At 38.2% G+C, this 18,947-nt stretch overlaps 1 protein-coding gene across 2 annotated transcripts in view; it reads right to left on the minus strand.

The window, feature by feature from the left end:
• Positions 1-18,947, minus strand: part of PARP8 (poly(ADP-ribose) polymerase family member 8) — a 191,296-nt gene that overhangs the window by 131,315 nt on the left and 41,034 nt on the right. The gene's annotated exons all lie outside the window — the stretch shown is intronic.

Genomic DNA, 18,947 nt, shown 5'->3' on the forward strand with positions numbered 1-18,947 from the left:
TACAATGCAAACACTAGGATTTTTATATTCTTTTAATTAATTTACTTATTCCTCCTATTAATATCACCCTTGATAAGGCTGTTGCTGTTGTTATTCAGTCGCTAAGTCATGTCTGACTCTTTGTGACCCCATAAATGCAGCACTCCAGGCTTCTCTGTCCATCACTATGCCCCTGAGTTTGCTCAAACTCATGTCCTTTGAGTCAGTGAAGCCATCCAACCATCTCATCTTCTGTCACCCCCTTCTCCTCTTGCCCTCAATATTTCCAGCATCAGGGTCTTTTCCAACGAGTCAGCTCTTTGCATCAGGTGGCCAAAGCTTCGTGGAATTCCCTTGCTTTTTCTGTGATCCAGCGAATGCTGGCAATTTGATCTCTGGTTCCTCTGCCTTTTCTAAATCCAGCTGGAACATCTGGAAGTTCTCCGTTAACATACTGCTGAAGCCTAGCTTGCATGATCTGGAGCATATCTTGTTGGCATGTGAAATGAGTGCAATTGCATGGTAATTTGAACAGTTTTTGGCATTGCCTTTCTTTGGGATTGGAATGAAACCTGACCTTTTCCACTCCATGACCTCTGCTGAGTTTTCAAATTTGCTGGCATAATGAGTACAGGACTTTAACAGCATCCTCCTTTAAGATTTGAAATAGTTCAGCTGGAATTCCATCACCTCTACTAGCTTTGTTCATAGTGATGCTTCCTAAGGCCCATTTGCACACTCCAGGATGTCTGGCTCTAGGTGAGTGACCACATCACTGTGGTTAAATGGGTCATTAAGAGGTTTTTTTATACAGTTCTTCTATATTCTTGCCACCTCTTCTTAATGTCTTCTGCTCTTCTGCTAGGTCCTTGCCATTTTTGTCCTTTACTGTGCCCATCATTGCATGAAACGTTCCTTTGGTATCTCTAATTTTCTTAAAGAGATCTCTAGTCTTTCCCATTCTGTTGTTTTCCTTTATTTCTTTGCATTGGTCACTTAAGAAGGCTTTCTTATCTCTCCTTACTATTCTCTGGAACTCTGCATTCAGTTGGGCATATCTTTCTCTTTCTCCTTTGCCTTTGGTTTCTCTTCTTTTCTCAGCTATTTGTAAGGCCCCCTCAAACAACCACTTTGCCTTCTTGCATTTCTTTCTCTTGGGGATGGTTTTGATCACCACCTCCTGTACAATGCAGGAACAGCAGCTGACACCTCCATAGTTCTTCAAGCACTCTGTATACCAGATCTAGTCCCTGAGTCTACTCGTCATCTCCACTGTATAATCCAGGTCTTGTTTTTGCTGACTGTGTAGAGCTTCTCCGTCTACAGCTACAAAGAATATAATCAATCTGATTTAGGTTCCCTGGTAGCTCACCTGGTTAAGAATCCACCTGCAATGCAGGAGACCCTGATTCAATTCCTGGGTTGAAAAGATCTGCTGGAGAAGGGATAGGCTACCCACTCTAGTATTCTTGGGCTTCCCTGGTGGCTTAGCTGCTAAAGAATCCGCCTGCAATGCAAGAGACCTGGGTTCGATCCCTGGGTTGGGAATACCCCTTGACCTGGAGAATTCCACTGACTATTCCGTGGGGTCGCAAAGTGTTGGACACGACTGAGCGACTTTCACTTTCACTTTTCATCTGGTGATGTCCATGTGTAGAGGCGTCTCTTGTGTTGTTCGAAGAAGGTGTTTGCTGTGACCAGTGTATTCTCTTGGCAAAACTCTGTTAGCCTATATCCTGTTTCATTTTGTACAGCAAGGTCAAACTTGCCTGTTATTCCAGGTACCTCTTGACTTCCTACTTTTGCATTCTAGTCCCCTATGATGAAAAGGACATCTTTTTTGTGTGTGTTAGTTCTAGATGGTCTTGTAGGTCTTCATAGAATCATTCAACTTCAGCTTCTTTGGCATTAGAGGTTGGGGCATAGACTTGGATTACTGTGATATTGATTGGTTTACCTTGGAAATGAAGAAACATCATTCTGCCATTTTTGAGACTGCAACCAAGTACTGCATTTCAGACTCCCATTGACTATAAGGGCTACATTTCTTCTAAGGGATTCTTGCCCACAGTAGTAGATATAATGGTCATCTGAATTAAATTTGCCCATTCCTGTCCATCTCAGTTCACTGATTCCTAAAATGTGGATTTTCTCTCTTGCCATCTCCTGTTTGACCACATCCAATTGACCTTGGTTCATGGACTTAACACTCCAAGTTCCAATGCAACACTGTTCTTTACAGCATTGGGCTTGCCTTTCACCACCAGATACAATCACAACTAGGTATCATTTCCATTTTGGCTCACCTTCTTCATTCTTTCTGGAGCTATTTCTCTGCTTTACTCCAGTAAAATATTGGTCACCTACCAACCTGGGAGGTTCATCTTTCTGTGTCCCATCTTTTTTACTTTTCATACTGTTCATGGGGTTCTCAAGGCAAGAATACTGAAGTGGTCTGCCATTCCCTCCTGTAGTGGACCATGTTTTGTCAGGTCCTAGCTAGCAGGGACATGCCCTTCAGCCGCTCCACGTAGCTGGATGACATGCCTGGTGCCCTGGCTGTACTACTGCTGGTCCTTGATATGGTGGTCTGAATAACTGTTTAAAAATGAACATTTAAATTTTTGATTCATCATGTTGTCTTTTCCGTACTAAATGACCAATTCTGGTCATCTCTTTAGCAGTCTTTTATAAAAGGTCTTAATGAATACCAGGACACTCTGACCCATAGACACCCAGAAATATATGCTCTGTAATTCCCTTTTCTCCCCCAATATGGGGAAGGGGCGCATGAAAGTACGAGTAAACTTCCAGAAAATTTGTAAAAAATATAGGTGAATTCATAGAAATCTGTCCTGAAATATGAAATGCATCCATTATGAATAGTTTGGCAGGCTGTGAAAAAGCACTGCCTCCTACCTGCTGCCCTACCACTAAGATTGTACGGAAAGATTACTAAAGAGTGCAAAACCCGTGGGTGCTTTCAGGATGACCACGTGAGACATTTTCCTTCTAGTCATCTGGCTGAATTTATGCTATTGTTTGCAATCTTTCCAGGGTACTGAAGTGACAGGAGGCACTGCCACGGGTCAAAAATTAATATGCTGCTTGGGGTGAGCATGGCTGGGTTGACTGCAGATTTCTGTTCCTTGATGAGCTCTTACTAAAATGAGCATAAAGACAGGGAAAAGATGGCATACATTCGTCAGGACAGGAAGCAATGAGAGAGCCACCAGTGGAAAAGAGATGCCTAACACTTTTGGAAAAAGAGAAGGGGCTACAAAAGTGTTCAGTGATTTAACAGAATAGAAAAGCCAGTGGTGGGGCTACCTGCAAGAATGTATCTCAGGGAGAAGAGAGGCGATTGGCCACCTTAAGAGCCAGGGAGTTCAGGACTTCAGGAGGGCCTGACTGCAGGCCCCGCCCAGGGCTCTAGGCCCCGGGCCATTCAGTTACTATTCACTCACAAGGCCTAGCTGCCTGCAAGCCCTGCTCACTCATGCTTCAGAGCTTCCAGTAACCTTGCCAGTGATTTCGCTTCCCAGAGTGCATTTCCTCAGTTGAGAAAAGGAAATGTTTATTTGTTTTCTATTGTTGCTCTAACCAATTACCACAAACTCCAGGGCTTAAGTTGATACAAATTATCTTGCAGCTTGGAGGTCACAATTCCAAAACTGGTTTGACCAGGCCCAAATCAAGTTGCAGAGCCATGTCCCACACCCCAAGTTGTCGTTGTTCAGTTGCTAAGTCGTGTCCAGCTCTTTGCAACCTCACAGCAGCACAACAGGCTCCACAGTCCCTCACCATCTGCAGGAGTTTGCTGAGTCTCATGTCCATTGAGTCGATGGTGCCATCCAACCATCTCATCTTCTGTCACCCTCTTCTCCTCCTGTCCTCAGTCTTTCCCAGCATCAGGGTCTTTTCCAGTGACTTGGCTCTTTGTATCAGGTGGCCAAATATTGGGAGCTTCAGCTTCAGCATCAGTCCTTCCAATGACTATTCAGGGTTGACTTTCTTTAGGATTGACTAGTTTGGTATCCATGCTGTCCAAGGGACTCTCAAGAGTCTTCTCCAGGATCACAGTTTGAATGCATCAGTTCTTTCGCACTCAGCCTTCTTTATGGTTCAACCCCCAAGGAATGAGCGGAAAATCCATTTCAGGCATTTCCAGCTTCAAGCACACAACACTCCTCAGCTCCTGTTGCTTTCTTTCCTCCATCTTCTCAGCCAACAGCACAGACTATGACTACAACCCTCTGCTGTTCACATTACATTTCCCACTCAGACTCTCCCGCTTCTAAGGATCCCTGTAATTACACTGGGCTTGCTATGATAATCCAGGATGATCTCCTCATAGTGAAATCTTAACTTAATCCCAACTGCAAATTCCTCCGTGCCAGGCAACAGAACATGTTCACAGGTTCTGGGATTAGAATGCGAACACTGTGGTGCCATTATTCTGTCTCCCCCATCAGCTTGTCATACTATTGAAAAGATGGTGTGGTATTATGTAAATAATAATAATAGCTGCAGTTTACTGATCACTCTTTACATGCCAAGCCCTCTTCTAAATCCCTTAGAGATTTAACTCACTGAAACCTCATAGCAGCGCTATGACATACAGACTATCATCCCCACTTTACAGAAGGAAAATACACCACAGTTCCTATGCCTAAACTCACACAGCAAGTATCTGACAGAAGGGGATTAAAAATCCCACCTTCACTCCTTAACCACCACCGAGTAAACACTGGGTAAATTTTAGTTATTATTATTCTATCTCTACATCAAGTTTCTCATATAAATCTCATGCTGTGAATGTAAAAACATGATCAAGTTCAATATTAGCATTTAGAACTTTTTAAAATTAAAGACACTTTTAGTGTCTCCCACTTTCCTGTTTTAAATATTCCTTATACCAAAACACCACTCTTATGGCAGAAAGTGAAGAGGAACTAAAAAGCCTCTTGATGAAAGTGAAAGAGGAGAGTGAAAAAGTTGGCTTAAAGCTCAACATTCAGAAGACAAAGATCATGGCATCTGGTCCCATCACTTCATGGGAAATAAATGGGGAAACAGTGGAAACAGTGTCAGACTTTATTTGGGGGGCTCCAAAATCACTGCAGATGGTGATTGCAGCCATGAAATTAAAAGACGCTTACTCCTTGGAAGAAAAGTTATGACCAACCTAGATAGCATGTTGAAAAGCAGAGACATTACTTTGCCAACAAAGGTCCGTCCAGTCAAGGCTATGGTTTTTCCAGTGGTCATGTATGGATATGAGAGTTGGACTGTGAAGAAAGCTGAGCACCAAAGAATTGATGCTTTTGAACTGTGGTGTTGGAGAAGACTCTTGAGAGTCCCTTGGACTGCAAGGTGATTCAGCCAGTCCATTCTGAAGGAGATCAGCCCTGGGATTTCTTTGGAAGGACTAATACTGAAGCTGAAACTCCAGTACTTTGGCCATCTCATGTGAAGAGTTGACTCAATGGAAAAGACTCTGATGCTGGGAGGGATTGGGGGCAGGAGGAGAAGGGGACAACAGAGAATGAGATGGCTGGATGGCATCACCGACTCGATGGACGTGAGTCTGAGTGAACTCTGGGAGTTGGTGATGGACAGGGAGGCCTGGCGTGCTGTGATTCATGGAGTCACAAAGAGTCGGACACGACTGAGCAACTAAACTGAACTGATACCAAAATACCCTTCTTCTCCTCCCTACAGATCTGTATTTGGTTCTCATCTTATATGTTCCCACAGCTCCTTGTACTCATCTGTACCGTCACTTACGATATTAGAATGAATGGCAAGGTCTGACTCTTTATCTGTCCCTCGACCTTTGAGTGTCATGAGGACAGGGATTTTTCTATATTCAGGGTGGCCTGTAGAGCCTGGTCTTCAGTGCTTACTGAATGAATGAGTGCAGTAGGAATAAACTGCGGTAATTTAAAAACCTGAATCAGCTGTTTTGCCAAGAAATGTTACCAACTGCTACTATTTTGTATGTTTCTTAGAATAAAATATCACTTCTATTAACATAAAGTCAATATGAAGTTGAATAGACTAGTGAAATATTACTGTTTCTTTTGTTGCTGCAGCCAACAAGACAGTAATTAAAGCATGAAAAACATGGTCATTCTGTGGCTTTATAGGTGCTTTACAAAAAACAGCATATATTCACGATGGAGAAATAGGAAACCTTTTCCAAAAGCTTCTTTATTTTTCCTTAAATAAAATGCCATATATCTATTTAGAAATATACAGCTCTGTGAGTTTGGGACTGGTGTGTACACACTTCTACATTTAAAACAGATAACCGACAAGGACCCACTTATAGCACAGGAACTCTTCTCAATATTCTGTAATAACCTAAATGAGAAAATAATTTGAAAAAGAATAGATGTATCAATATATGTATAACTGAATCACTCTGCTCTACACCTGAAACTAATAAAACACTGTTAACCAACTATACTCCAATATGAAATAAAATTTTTTAATTTAGAAAAATTTTAAAATAATAATAAGTAAATAAATACACAGCTCTTGGGTAAGTATACAAAATGGTAACCAATGACCAGAAGTCAGTAAATTCTGTCTGTTTTCATTATTTTGCACACAATAAGAGCCATTCCACTTTGTAATCTATCTCAAACCATCTTGAAAAAAACAAAGATTAATAAAACTTATTGGTAAGAAAAACATATTGCAGAGTGGTGGGGGAGGTGGGCAAGGGGGGTAAGGCTCATGATTGGATTAAACTAACTCCCTCTTACAGCTGACCTGAAGAGAAGGTCGCTCATTTTCACTAAGGGTGATTTTTTTAATAGAAGTTGTTTTCTCTTTGCCTGGAAAAAGGTAGGGATTGATGTCTGATAGATCATAGTTTGAAACTTGGGAAATGAATGGTGTCATAGAGTTAACTCTACAGTAGGCCAGATTACCAAACTCTGAGGAGGCAGGATGAAGGAGGAAGGTTTTGTTAACCAGAAGAGGAATCAAAATATCATTTTACAGATAAACAGTAACAAGAAATCATTCAATTTCTAAAACCATTCACTTTCTAAAAAGTAGTTAAACATACTACTATATAGTGAGGCTAGGAAAGCATTCAAATATACTTGCGTGCATAGACACACATATATATGTATACATACACACCTTTCATACTTTCTTAATCTCTCAATTAAAATGAGGATCAAGATATTTTAGACATGCCCATCTCTGTGTGTGTGAATATACAACATACAGACAGAAACAGAGATAGAGACAGAGATAAATACACAAAGGCTAGGTTAAGTCACTCAACCTCATTGATCCAGAATTTTCAGATGCAATCATTTTTAATCAGATATGGACCTTGCAGACATGGAAACAAAATCATGTTCTTTTTCAAAAGTCAACAGCAGAGTTATATTGCTAAATCTGTTAAACTTAAATACTGACACTTTAAAAAGGGTAAATGGAATTCAAGAAAACCCATACCATGAAGGGACACACACACACACACACACACACACACACACAACACACACACACACACACACACGTTCTACATCTTTCTCTAAAAGGTTGCTATCAGAACAAAGATACAGAAATGAGAATTAGTAGGACTCAGTGAGACAGGGTACCATTCACTGAGTGTTAGATTCATTCTAATCTATGATTCTTCCAAATAGAAGCATTTCCTTTAAAAAAGGATATAGATAAGAAGTGAATACTTCTCTATTACTATTGCTGATAATGTTTTAAGGCAACACCAACCACTGCCTCATAAATGAGCCCAATATAAAGATAAAAATCAGTAGAAGACAAAATCTTAGCAAAGATCCACAAAATTACCAGAAAAACTCAATTTATATCTCAGGTTGAATGAGACAGGCAAATCAATCTGAAGTGTGCATGATAAGCTGATAAGCTGATGGAAGGTACTCACTTTATCACCTTTAGATAATCAAGAAAGGACTACTTCAGGAGTAATAGTGTAATAAAATTGAAAGATAGTAGTTAACCCCAGAAAACTATTAACGTGACATTTTTTTTCCTGGCCAAAGTTAACACAAAGCTTCTCTCTCCTGAAGGGTCATTAAATTTACTTCAAAAATACCTCTGAACATATATGCTTATTATCATTTATTCTCTCCTCTTGCTCCCTTTCCCCTTTCTCTTGCATTCATACTCAGCAATCCATCGACCCATCTTTGATTCTTAGACTCCAAACTCTCTCTCGTTCTTCATGGCTCTAGGTCTTTGCCTCTGTCTTATTTTTCCCTTCATTTTATGTTTTGCAACAACAGCAGGTTTTAATGACACTAGGTATTTTTGGCAGGAGGAGAAGTAAATTTCTGGATGAAACCTAAAATCAAACAGTCCTCTAAATGGTGTGGCTACTGCACTCCAGAGTTTCACTGATTATTGTCTCTTATGTTTACATATGTCATCACTATATTTTACCCAGTGCCTTTGCAGTGAACAATCACTAGACATTTGGGAAAAACCTCCAACATGAATGTAGGAGACCAAAACAAGCTGAAAAGGAAACTTGGAGAAAACAGAAATGACGAACAAAGTAGAATAAAATTAAATTGTTACAGAGACAGACAGCCAGAAGATATTAAGTACATAAAATAAAACAAAACATTTTAATAAAGTATTTTCAAAAGGAAAAAATTAGGTAAAATTAAGAGCTAAGAAAGAGCCTTGGAAATAAATAAATGATGCAATTCCAGTTGAGCTATTTCAAATCCTGAAAGATGACGCTGTGAAAGTGCTGCACTCAATATGCCAGCAAATTTGGAAAACTCAGCAGTGGCCACAGGACTGGAAAACGTTGGTTTTCGTTCCAATCCCAAAGAAAGGCAAGGCCAAAGAATGCTCAAACTACTGCACAGTTGCACTCATCTCACACGCTAGTAAAGTAATGCTCAAAACTCCCCAAGCCAGGCTTCAGCAGCACATGAACTGTGAACTTCCAGATGTTCAAGCTGGATTTAGAAAAGGCAGAGGAACCAGAGATCAAATTGCCAACATCTGCTGGATCATGGAAAAAGCAAGAAAGTTTCAGAAAAAAAATCTATTTCTGCTTTATTGACTATGCCAAAGCCTTTGACTGTGTGGATCACAATAAACTATGGAAAATTCTGTGAGAGATGGGAATACCAGACTATCTGACCTGCCTCTTGAGAAACCTATATGCAGGTCAGGAAGCAACAGTTATAACTGGACATGGAACAACAGACTGGTTCCAAAGTACATCAAGGCTGTATATTGTCACAATGCTTATTTAACTTATATGCAGAGTACATCATGAGAAACGCTGGGCTGGAGGAAGCATAAGCTGGAATCAAGATTGCCAGGAGAAATATCAATAACCTCAGATATGCAGATGACACCACCCTTATGACAGAAAGTGAAGAGGAACTAAAAAGCCTCTTGATGAAAGTGAAAGAGGAGAGTGAAAAAGTTGGCTTAAAGCTCAACATTCAGAAAACTAAGATCATGGCATCTGGTCCCATCACTTCATTGGAAATAGATGGGGAAACAGTGGAAACTGTCAGACTTTATTTTTGGGGGCTCCAAAATCACTGCAGATGGTGATTGCAGCCATGAAATTAAAAGACGCTTACTCCTTGGATTAAAAGTTATGACCAACCTAGATAGCATGTTGAAAAGCAGAGACATTACTTTGCCAACAAAGGTCCGTCTAGTCAAGGCTATGGTTTTTCCAGGGGTCATGTATGGAAGTGAGAGTTGGACTGTGAAGAAAGCTGAGCACTGAAGAATTGATGCTTTTGAACTGTGGTGTTGGAGAAGACTCTTGACAGTCCCATGGACTGCAAGGAGATCCAACTAGTCCATTCTAAGGGAGATCAGTCCTGGGTGTTCTTTGGAAGGAATGATGCTAAAGCTGAAACTCCAGTATTTTGACCACCTCATGGGAAGAGTTGACTCATTGGAAAAGACTCTGATGCTGGGAGGGATTGGGGGCAGGAGGAGAAGGGGACGACAGAGGATGAGATGGCTGGATGGCATCACTGACTCGATGGACGTGAGTCTGAGTGAACTCTGGGAGTTGGTGATGGACAGGGTGGCCTGGCGTGCTGCCACTCATGGGGGTCGCAAAGAGTCGGACATGACTGAGTGACTGAACTGAACTGAACTGATATATACAGTCAATTAAAAATTCAACCAAAAAGGTTGAAAGATAAACTTGAATAAATCTTAAAAGCAGAATAAAAAGAAAATGACATGAAAAATATGAAAATAAAATAAGGAACACAGAGGATCATTTTAGGAAATTTAACAGTAGACTCAAAAAAAGAAAGAGGTAAAGAAATATTATCAAATATATAGTACAAGAAAATTTCACAGGACAGGAGTTTCTATACCAGAAGAATGCCAAGTCAGACTTTCTTAGAAAGTCTACTCTAAACCACATTATTGTGAAATTTCAAAACTTGAAAGTTGTAAAATCAGGCTTTCAATGAGATACAAAGACAGGTTACGTATAAATGAATCAGCAAGGTACTGGATTACTCAATAGCACTGGATACTAGAAGATAGTAGGGCAACGTCTTCAAAATTATGAGGGACAATGAGTTGTAACCCAGATTTTCATAGTTTCTCAAGTTGTCAATTAAAATGATCAAATCAAAATATTTTAGACATTCTCAGAATTTTTTTAAAAAGGGCTTCCAACGCAACTTTTCTTTGGCAGCTAAGAGTATGTTTTCCAACAAAAAAGGAAAAGCATGGTATCCAGTAAACAAGGATCCGACACAATGCTATGTTGAAAGATAATACATGTGCATTAGACCTATAGGCAAAATGGGTCAGAATCAAGAAAACAAAAACCACAAAAACTCAGGGAAGGTTGCCAGGAGTGGAGAGAGATGAGTCATTGATAATTTATTTGATGTGTTTGACCATTTGGGAAAATTATTGAGGGCCATGACAAATGTTCTGAAATAATTGAGAAAAAATAGATACCTAGTCAAATAAAAGCTAATGAAAAAATTCACAGGCAATTTTTAACCCTAGGGAAAATAAAAAATTGTATAAGAAAAAATATAATACAGTAATATGTAAATGTAAAAATCTTGATTTACTGATGCAGACAAAAATGCATCAGTGCAAGCGAGGATAAATACTAATATAACAGGCATTCGACAGAAACTGTCTCAAGCTGCAAACTAGTAAAGCTCAGTTAAAGCATTCGAAAGTACGGTGAGTACTACAGTTGATCTATTTTTGTACTTAGGTTTGTGTTGGGAAGATCCCCTGGAGAAGGGAAAGGCTACCCACCACTCCAGTATTCTGGCCTGGAGAATTCCATGGACTGTATAGTCTATGGGGTGGCAAAGAGTTGGACACTTATGAGCGACTTTCACTTTCACATGTCAATGAATATACTTTTTTTTAACCTTCCATTAATAACAAGAGATCACAGCAAGTAGAAGCAGGACAATACCAACATGCATTCAAATTCAAAAGAAGCAGTCAATATAATCAGCTTTACAATCTTGACAAGCAGTACGGTCTCTACATTTAACTATTGTTCTCTTAAGTATCAGAACATGTCCCCTAATGAGAAAATGAGTGAATGAATCTCTCTCCCTCTCTCTGGAGGGTCTTTCCTGGTGTCTGGGGCAGTTAAGTATCTGCCTGCAATGCAAAAGACCACGGCTTGATTCCTGGGTTTGGAAGATCCCCTGGAGAAGAGGATGGCAACCCACTCCAGTATTCTTGCCTGGAGAATCCCATGGACAGAGCAGCCTGGGGGGATACAGTCCATATGGTCGCAAAGAATCAGACACAACTGAGCGACTAAGCACGCACCATCTGGAGTATCCCTCTGTAGTATTTTCCAAAGATTAAACCTTAAAATCAAATATTATATTCAAATATTAAGAGGTTAGTTTTAATGACTTGGATTTTAATCAAATCTTTAGAATTTGCCATATTGTTTTTACAAAAATAATTATTCATTCTGTACCTGTCAACTCTACTTAATTTTTACTGTGAAATGAGTTTTTTTAAAAAAGCTAAATTTAAAACATCTGCAAAACACAAAAACACCACAAGAAAATTATCAAATTAGAAATAATTGTAACTTCTATGTATCAAAAAGGAGGTAAATACTGACTGATCATGTATTTATGTTAATTGAATGATGAATTATGTACTCTGTCTAAAGAACTATGCTCACACTATATATAAAGAACAATTTACACTGATACATGGTTGACAAGTGTCTGATTTATTAAATCAATAAATGTTCTTACGACTGTGTATAAAAAGATTTTATATCAGTTTACAAAGAACATATTGATTTAATGAACTACATAAATATATGCAAATCTAAGATTCAGACAAGACTACCCAATAAAAAAGTAGCTATACAGATTTTTGTGTAAATTATGAAGCCCTTGAGTAGTGATTTCATAAACAAGATATATGTCTACAGTATATAAAAATTACAGAATCAATCACTCTACGCTTCTAGCATCACAATGGACTATTAAAATAGGAATTAGGAAATGCCCAGATAACCAAGTATTACATAAGTAACAGCACCCTGAAACCAAAAGCTATTTGATGAAATGAACATTGTTGGTGCTATTCTTTTTCTTATTAATAATAATGATGATTTATTACTTCCATTTATTGTAGGTATGGTTTCCAGCTCTGAGTTAAGTATTTGTGTTTGTGTGTGTTTATTATAGTAAGTTATTCTTCCTATGTACAAATTAGAGAGATGAAGTAACTACCCATGATCATGAAGAGCCTGGATTCAAACTGAAACTCCTAGATTCAAAATCCTAATCTTAACTACTAAAATTACTGTTAAGTAGGCTTGTTTCTTACATTAACCATCACAGGAAGTTTATAATCAAAAGGCTCCAGATATAGTCAAATGGGACAGGAAGAGTATTATATGATTTTTCAGATAAAAGGAAACTGGTACCAGGTATTAAAAGTTCTACATCCCATAAGCCAACTCTTCGGAATAAAGAATTTATAAAAGTAACTAACATAAATATTTAAGACCCAATAAAATAGATGCAAAAGAATATGAAACTTCACAGAAACAAAGTTCCAAATTTTCAATACTCAAAATACCCCAACTCACTAATAATCAGTAGATGCAAATTAAAATAAAGATGGGACATGCTTTAACACCCTGATATTGATACACATTTTAAAATGTAATATCAATACTGGTATGAATAGGGAGAAATGATGACTTTCAAACATTTTTGCCTGACTGTATAAATTGATACAATGAATTTAAAAAGCAATTTTTGACTATGAGCCTATCTTAATCCAACTATTCTACTTTTAAAATATACTCAAGAGAGAATCTAGCTCAAGTAAATAAAGAGACATACAGTGATGTTCAACAACATTAGTACCTATGCTACCTTGAAACAACCACAAAATAGTGCAACATGATAATTCCATTATAATGAAATTAATATAAGCTAATACCCTAGCTCTTTCTGTTGAATATGAACAAAGCAGAAAGACAGTGCTGATTGTTAATGGCAGCCATCTTGGAAACAGGAGGAAAACCAGCCTCTGGATGAAGCCTACCTAGCCAGCTTCTTAATGACATCACTTAGTCCCTGATATATGCCCTGACCATTATCCCTATGTGCCGCCCACAGTGTTGCAATTGTAAAATACCAACAAAAGACTTGCTAAACCCCAAGAATTGGGCAATAAGACCACTGACATCTTACTCCTGATACAGAAACTGTGAGTCCCCACCCACCACTATCACAGAGCACTTTGAAAATCTCAATACTGTGCTGTTCAGGACTAGCTAGAATTGTATATTACACCAATACCAATGATTACAGTGCACATTCATTTTAGTTATTGCTGAGATAATTTACATCATGAAAATTTGCACCAATATACTCTTAACATCTTAAAGAGTTCTCACACTTAAATATACTTAAGATTCCGCTGGGGGTATATATACATACATGGACTATTACTTAGCCATAAAGAAAAAAAATACTGCTATTTGCCTTAATCTGGATTGAACTGGAGAATATTATACTTCGTGAAATAACATAGGAAAAGACAAATACTGTATGATATCACTTCGTTTTGGAAACTAAAAAATAATACAAATGAATGTATATGTATATGCAAAATGAAAACAGACCCACAAACACAGAAAACAAATTTATCTTTACCAAATAGGAGTTTCAAAAGTACAGATAGTACTTCCGTACTATAGGTGGGTGGTACGGGTTTAACAGATACAAACTACTATATACAAAAAGACAAGCAACAAGAATATACAGTCCAGCACAGAAAATACTCATCATCTTGTAATAACATAACCTATAATGGAGTATAATCTGCAAAAATAGTGGATCACAATGCTGTACTTCTGAAACTAACATAATTCTGTAAACCAAACGTACTTTAATTTTAAAAAATTTAAAATATTCCACTGAGATTCAAGTTAAAATACAGATTTCCAGGCATCACACCTAGAAAAACAGAATTTTTCTGAGACTTAGGAATCTAGATTTTACATGCATTCCAATAATTCTAATGCAGAATTCTGAACCATATTTTAAGAAACACACCTCTTCAGACTAAATCAAAAGTGTATGTTAAGGAAATGTATACAAGCGGCAACAAATTAACTAGTACATGAAGCTAGCTTACTATGAAAATCAGTCCTAGTCCTAACCCACCAACTCCTTTTTAATGTATGAATTTTAAGCTACTTGATATAAGATTATCTCCATATTATTTGTATCTTATATTACCTCCTTTACAATATTCACATTGTAGCTATAAGGACTCTGTTATTATATTTAGCTTTTCAATTGGACCTTGGTGATGTAAAATAATACACCTAAGTCATCATTTCTTATTTCATTAATTTTTGTCAGCAACCTGACTCTCCTCTACCCTTCATAATTAAGCAGATACTACAGAAAATAGTCCCTAGATATCTGATCAAAAGGCATCATCAATGTTCTTTTCATCTTTTACTTCTAAAATCATATATTCTCCTGAGACATGCTGTCTGAGATAATGCAATTGCTGGAATCAGTAAACTATTTGTGAAAGTAATAAAAGTATGTGCTTTAAAAACTTCATTTTCAATAATTTATTTCATACAAGTAATTATGTTTCCAATTTGTATATGCTATACTGCAGACTTCTGATTTTAAAAAGAAAATGAGCCCAGTTAACTAAAAACAAGTCAGACATCTTTATCAAATTAGTATTTTTCTTTCCTAACTTGTGTGACACATTAGGAAGTGGCAATTAAAAAAGAAGCAAGTTAATGAGCTACTGTGGTTGTTCTCCTATAATCAAGTGAGACACATAATACTCACATGAAGAAAACCCCTTGATTTACTTTAGTGTCTGGAAACATAAAAGCATAACACAAACCCAAAGTAAATCTCTGACTAGTACTAACTATAGAACTAGTTAGGTCAACAATTACAATTTTAAAATAAAACACTTTAAAACTTTAAAACAAAAAATTTCCACCAAAACATTTTCCTTTGTGTATGTTAGTCTCAATTTAACAAAGACACTGCTCTGGCAGCTTGCAGTTTGTCCATCTGTAAATGTCATGTCCATCCCACACACAACATTAAAACCCTCACTTGCTTTATTATTGATCACGAAGTAGTTCTAAATTTAAAAATTACACTGCTCTAGAGTGATCTTGCATCTCTGCAAATAGATTAACAAATCCATTTTGAAACATTCTTTATGCATTCCTATTTTAAAGCACACTGTCTAATAAAAGAAATACACTGAAAGCCATGGGTACAGTTTTAAATCGTAACATTGAAAAGGTAAGAAGATGATGAGCCAGACACGGGCTTAATCTCCAATACATACAAACAGCTCATACAACTCAACAACAACAACAAAACCAAACAACCCACTGAAAAATGGACAGAAGACCTTAACAGACATTTACCCAAAGAAGACATATACATGGCCAGCAAGCACATGAAAAGATGCTCAACATCATTAATTATTAGAAAGATGCAAATCAAAACTACAGTGAGGTACCACTGTACCTCATCACTGTCCATCTCAATTCAGCTACATTTCAAGTACTCACCATCCACTTTTGGCTCGGTGCTACCATCCTGGGGAAGGACAGATTTGAAGGAATAATTTTCAGAAATATTGATACTACTACTACAAGTCTTTAGAGGTGAGCCTTTAAGGAGTAAATACTCATAAAATAAATCACCATGTGCTTACCCATGTAATCACACATTGGTTGGGGTAGTTTTTCAAAGATGGTAGAAAAGTAAGCAATATTTTCTGATGATGACTTGAAAGAAGACAGTTACATGGCCTTTCTGAGGGGTACATGGTGATCAGGATTTAATACATCAAGGAGAATTATCAGGCTATCCAAAATGACAAGGACATTGTGGCACCTCAAGTCTCAGAGGTTACAAGTGAGCCAGACTCTCCAGCTGAGGTTGAATGGCACCAGATTCTGTACTGAATGCACACGAGATGACTTCTAACACAGGAAAAGATTTAAGCAAGGGCAAGACAAACACAATGTTAGATTCAGCTCAAAAAAATAGTAAAATCAATCATTTCAGTATATTACCAATTAGATCTTAAATTTTGCTTTATGCAGCAGGTACCTTCCCCTGTAATTCACACCTAAATATGGAAGATTAATGTTCGAAGAATGAATGTTCAGACATACAAAACTGACAGGCCTGGAGGACCCGAAAAAAAGTTGTTGCAAAGTGAAGTTGCTGAGTTGTGTCCGACTGTTTGAGACCCCACGGACTGTAGCCTGCCAGGCTCCACCATCCAAGAATACTGGAGTGGGTTTCCATTTCCTGTTCCAGAGGATCTTCCCGACCCAAGGATCCAAGCCAGGTCTCCCTCATCACAGGCAGATTCTTTACCCTCTGAACCACCAGGAAAGTACCTAGGAAGACCCTTAAGTATCTAATGGGAATGACAACCCATTCCAGTATTCCTGCCTGGAGAATTCCATGAACAGAGGAGCCTGCCAGGCTAGAGTCCCATGTGTGGCAACAAGTCGGATACAATCGAGCAAGTAACACTCACAGAACCTTTTATGTAAGAAAAGCTTAAGTTGTAAGATATTGAGGCGTTAACCCATGGACATCAACAAACACACAGCAAAGTTGTTATTTACTGCTAATGTACTCTTATTTCTCACAGAGCTACATCCCTTTCATTGAGTCAGGGGCTGGAAAACTTAAGCATGTTCACCATGCCCACTTCCAAGTATACATCATCATAGCAAGCACTGTAAATGTACTTGGAAATATCCATTTCCAACCAACAGGCCACGTGCCTACAAGTGAACATACCCACTGCTGGAGAAGTGACACTTTTCATCTGAGTACCAGTGGATGTTATAACTTCCTTCCTTTACTTCAGTACTCTCATTTTACTCAAAACTAAACTAATTCATACGGTAGACCTAGGTTTTTCTCAAATGTTAGTATTTTAATAGGTCTGAGTCAGATATGGAGAGAAAAGAAAGAACTGCAGTAAAACTTCTAATAAAAAAAAAAAAAACGGGGGAGTATGTATGCAGGCAGAATTAAGACAATGCCATGGACAAGGTCAGATTCTCTAAATAGACAACTGATGCTGAAAAGCACAGAATTCCAAAGATTATGTCAAAGGTAACAGCATGTGTGGCCGGGAGGGCCATGGAAAAGAAGTTATAAGCTTGGGCAGTTCAGTTCACAGGCTTTGAACTTCAAGATAAGATCTGAGGAAGCTATAACCAAGCACAGTATTAACTGGGAAGAAAATTTCTGCGCTGAAATGCAAGCCAAATACAAGCTTTTCCTTATGTTACTTGATAAGGGATCCACTGCCACTGGCAATTAAGCAAAGTCTAAGTCCTCTGTGGGGGCTTCCCAGGCGGCTCAGTGGTAAAGAATCTGCCTGCCAATGCAGGAGACACAGGAGACCTAGGTTTCATCCCTGGGTCGGGAAGATCCCCGGGGAGAGGAAATGGCACACCATTCCGGTATTCTTGCCTGGAGAATCCCATGGACAGAGGAGCCTGGTGGGCTACAGGCCTTGGGGTCGCAAACAGTTGGACAAGACTGAGCACACTCACACACACACACAAGCCCTCTGTGTTATCTTGCCACGGTTATAGTTCTGTCTTCATTAAGCCCACCAATATGACTATGATTTTAGTTGACTCCCGTCTTTTAATGGTTTCCAAAATGAGAGATTATGAGACCTAAATCTGTGTATTTAGAACTGCTTTTTACAATAAGCAGTTTCTAAAACTTGAAAGAAGGGAGGGAATAATTCATTTCTTAGGTTTGTTTCCTCCACCAAGAAAAGTCCTATGTTGTGGAAGAAGTTCTGAAGTGAGTAAGGAAGTGTGGCTGTCAGGCCTCTCTGGGTCCACGGGGGCCGTGAGCTTTCTCACCATCTGACACAGAAGACTGCACCAGTTAAATGCTCAATCTGTGAGATTTCTGCGTTCTCCTTAAGAACAAACACTGAAAGGTATATTCAACAAATGACTCATTTCCTTGCAAACTTTCTAAGGAGAAACAAAAAAAGTTGAAGCAGCACTTGAAACAATTAACAATTTAGGGGCTAATTGTGGAAAGTCAATGATATGAAAATAACTACCAACAGTTTTTTTTTTTAAGTACATTCTTTTGAAGTCATTTTCTCTTTACTGCTATTCAATTGGAATGCCCTTATATTACGTTAACTACATAAGTATATCCTACAACAAGGCTGTGTTATATTTACATCATGTATTTTCCTCCGATCTCATTTTCATTACATTTCTGATATAATAGATGATAAGATAAAGGAAGAAAATATCCCCGACAAAGGTTTTAGTACTTAAATAACAATAATTTATTTAAAGAAGTTAAAGCTCAAAAACAGAAAATCTCAGCTCCAAGTAA

The sequence above is a fragment of the Capra hircus genome, chromosome 20, assembly GCF_001704415.2.
Source record: "Capra hircus breed San Clemente chromosome 20, ASM170441v1, whole genome shotgun sequence".
Classification (NCBI taxonomy): domain Eukaryota; kingdom Metazoa; phylum Chordata; class Mammalia; order Artiodactyla; family Bovidae; genus Capra; species Capra hircus.